General features: G+C 32.6%; 1 long non-coding RNA gene across 1 annotated transcript; it reads right to left on the reverse strand.

Annotated features, from left to right (window-relative positions):
* Positions 1-2,375: 2,375 nt before the first annotated feature.
* Positions 2,376-3,740, reverse strand: LOC134202665 (uncharacterized). Its single transcript, XR_009977293.1, has 2 exons — positions 3,202-3,740; positions 2,376-2,584 (listed from the first exon to the last, which is right to left on the reverse strand). It is a non-coding gene; the product is annotated as an uncharacterized LOC134202665 (long non-coding RNA).
* Positions 3,741-4,308: the final 568 nt, after the last annotated feature.

The following is a 4,308-nucleotide window of genomic DNA, read 5'->3' on the forward strand; positions in this document are numbered from 1 at the left end:
TAATATTTACTATTTTATATTTATTATTTAATATTTAATATTTAATATTTAATAGTTAATATTTAATATTTAATATTTAATGTTAATATTTAATGTTAATATTTAATATTTAATATTTAATGTTAATATTTAATATTTAATATTTAATATTTAATATTTAATATTTAATATTTAATATTTAATATTTAATATTTAATATTTAATATTTAATATTTAATATTTAATATTTAATATTTAATATTTAATATTTAATATTTAATATTTAATATTTAATATTTAATATTTAATATTTAATATTTAATATTTAATATTTAATATTTAATATTTAATATTTAATATTTAATATTTAATATTTAATATTTAATATTTAATATTTAATATTTAATATTTAATATTTAATATTTAATATTTAATATTTAATATTTATTATTTAATATTTAATATTTAATATTTAATATTTAATATTTAATATTTAATATTTAATATTTAATATTTCATATTTCATATTTCATATTTCATATTTCATATTTCATATTTCATATTTCATATTTCATATTTCATATTTCATATTTCATATTTCATATTTCATATTTCATATTTCATATTTCATATTTAATATTTCATATTTATTTGGCTACGAATACATTTGCGTATCGTGCGGTGTTAAAATTCGATGAAAGAAGTCCCAAAAATGTTCTAAGAAAAAAAAACGATTTTTTTCAAATTTTTGCCTTTCTCGTATACTAAGTATAGAAGGCCCGGAGACCCATAGTGTTATATACCGATCGACTCAGCTCGACGAATTGAGGTGATGTCTGTGTGTATGTGTGTGTGTATGTGTGTGTGCGCACGAGAAAGGCACCATCACCGCTAGGTGGATTAATCAGGGTTTTTTTTTAGATCACGTCATATCTCGACGTTTCATGCCAAGTCACTTGGCATCAAAAACAAAAATTCGATTTTTGACTTTTCCTTTGGCCCCCCCTTGGGAAAATTTTCATGGGTAAGAATTTCAAAACTTTGATTAATTTTCTTCTTCTTCTTCTCCTTCTTCTTCTTCTTCTTCTTCTTCTTCTTCTTCTTCTTCTTCTTCTTCTTCTTCTCATTGACATTACATCCCCACACTGGGACAGAGCCGCCTCGCAGCTTAGTGTTCATTAAGCACTTCCACGGTTATTAACTGCGAGGTTTCTAAGCCAGGTTACCATTCTTGGATTCGTCTATCATGAGGCTAACACGATGATACTTTTACGCCCAGGGAAGTCAAGACCATTTCCAATCCAAAAATTGCCTAGACCGGTACCGGGAATCGAACCCAGCCACCCTCAGCATGGTCTTGCTTTGTAGCCGCGCATCTTACCGGGTAATGAAACTTGTGAGCAATGTCGTTTTTTGAAATTCGATGTCAAGTTTTTTCTCATAAATTCCATTAGCACCCTACTATGTATTGATGGTGTTGGTTCAAGTGGGTGTGCCTTTAGATTCGTCAACTCGTCGTTTACAAAAGCAGATTATTTTCATTACTATCAATTTTTATTCTTATACAACTCTGATAATTGTTGACGTTGTGTCACTGGTTGACGTTGTCACAATTCGAATACTTATGCATCTTCAGGGCGAAACCGTTTATTACATCACCAGGAATTCCCTTAATCTTCCACCTATGTACATAATCGAAAGGTTTGCCTAATGATAAGGCCAATACTTAAGAAAATCATTGTACTGATTGCGGACTCACCTTGAATTCACGACGGTATTCATGTCTATTTACGGAATGAGAAATTGCGTAAAATAGAAATAAGTGTAAAAAGGTTCAACCTGGGAAGTTTAACCAAGAGCCGTTCATAAAGTCAATAAAATAACACAAGTTGAAGATATAAAAATTTGCTATTTCCTGTCGATTTCAACATGAGTCAAGTACATACGAGACACTAAGGACGGCTTGAACTTATTATCAAGAAGTATACTTAAATGGAATAAAACCAACTCAACTTGTATAGTAAGTGAAGACTTACCACACAAAAATTCTAAAAATAGATTCCTGTTCATATATAACAAACTCATCTTTTTACATCACAACTGCTCAATAAGCAGTTAGCACATCGAGGAATTCAAGGCGCCACGTTGCTGATTGGCGCCACGTTAGCTCAATTGGGGAGCAAGGCAGGATAGCTTTATGTTACCGAAAAGATAAATGCAATATACCTACATATAGTTTCAATCTCGAAGCGAACAATTTCAAATGGCGCAGTAACAATCTATACTCGAAACTTTCCAAGCTTATGAAACATTTTCAATTCAGATGCATATCCCATTCTTTCCAATGGAAATTATTGTCTTTCACTGGGCAAAAGATATTCGGATAATGGACTAAGTTATTATATTTTACTCAAGGTAACACATTTATTCAAGTAATTGGTACAATGTGATCAATGATTCACTTTTTACCTTGACCTTGAGCGTTCGCCTGTTGTACGGCCGTTCGAACTACTTCTGCTCTTGCCTCTCCCTTGGCATTGGGGTTCGCCTGGACGCCTTGGCGAATAGCGGCCCCATGTTGATCCGATTTGTTTGGCATATTTATCTGCAAATGGAAACGGTTGACGAAGTTCCTGAAAGTGATTATTCGGGTACACAAATTCTTAAATGTCTAAGGCCGTGCGGTTCCTGAAGACCAGCCAGCAAAACACAGTTCAGATTTGAATATTGAATTCAAGAATGTTATCGATCATTTAATAATTTGCGTTCGATCATTAAGTAGTTTCTCGATAATTCATTCCAAAATCTGAATTTCAATAAATGTTGTATGGGGGAATTCTAGTGCGAAGGTTTTTCTACAACTCTGCCTAATGGTTCGTTGTTTGAATTCCACTGGTAACGCAGTTATTGCTATAGTTTCAGTAACTTAGATTAAATGATAACAAAAATCCAATAATTTTGTTTAAGTTACTGCAACTAGCGCTATAACTCCGTTATTAGTTGAATTCTAACAACGAACCGTTAGGCAGAGTTGTAGAAAAACCATCACACTAGAAGTCCACCATACATCACTTTTTGAAGTTCAGCTCCTAAAACGAGTTATTGACAAACTACCAACTAATTCAACGCAAATTACTAAACGACCGATAACATCCTTCCTTGAATTTGATTGAACCTAAACTCAATTAGGTTCTCAAATAATGTTTTTTACCATTTACTTACCGATGCAAAAAGTTCACTGAGAATAACTTCGAATAATAACACTGCTTCCAATTAATTCCACAACGCTAATGTGAATGATGCAATTTTCTGTGTGATGCTTCCCTTATATAGGAAACGGCCGTTTTAGTTTTGTTTTTGGCTCAGCCACTAAGAATGATAACAGAACAGAATCACGCTAAAAGCGGCTGGGTTCGAACTTACCGCTGTAAATGCATTGTAAAAAAAAATATGAATTTGGCTTACAAACGTTGCGGCTTATGTTTTTGAAAGTGCGAACTAAACCGAACACTAAGCTAGCAATATTCCAATTGGGCGGGTTGAAGTTGAACAATAAAAGAAGCTATATTGCAGCTGCGCACATAGAGTCGACTGTTGGATTTTAAGTGAGTCATCGATTATTTTATAGAATTCTCACACAGTTGTGAGAAGTGAACCATTTAAATACAGCAAAAGGAATTGAAAATATACTGACATGTGTGAGAATGAAACTGGAATTGTGAAATGCAACAAAGTTAGCTCAGAGTCAAACAGACGTAACAATCAGCTGCAACCAACCCCCGAACAACTTGACATTTAGCCTTAGTTTCGCGTACCCACTTGGAAATCGCAGATGGCGCTTCGAAACATAAACAATGGGTCCATCCTACGCCACCGTCACACTTTTTCTCCATAGAAGTCCTGTTTTTTTGTTTCGCCATTTGTTGTCTCCAAATAATAGACAGGAACCTCACTTGAATGGGGCAGATTTGTAATTGCGAAGTAAATACAAGAAAATAAAATAAACAAACAGGAAAATCCAAATAATGTTTCTATTATTCGTTCGTTTTTCTTGTTATGCTCAAGTACATTAGGCGCAACGGAGCCAAAACCAATTTTCATTGTTTTGCAGTTTTGCAGCTTGATGGTCAAATAAAGATTAGATAATTAAGTGAACTGTAAAGCTGACCGAAAAAGAATTTCCTCATGACAAGGCAGTTTCATTTTTATTCACAAAATTACGCATAATGTTTCTCATTTGGTTTCTCAATAATGATATCGACAAAATTTCTCGATTTATTTCATTAGACGATTCTTCGACTAATTCCAGGTGAACTACATCTTCCGTGT

Source organism: Armigeres subalbatus, unplaced genomic scaffold (assembly GCF_024139115.2).
Source record: "Armigeres subalbatus isolate Guangzhou_Male unplaced genomic scaffold, GZ_Asu_2 Contig1338, whole genome shotgun sequence".
In the NCBI taxonomy this organism is placed as follows: domain Eukaryota; kingdom Metazoa; phylum Arthropoda; class Insecta; order Diptera; family Culicidae; genus Armigeres; species Armigeres subalbatus.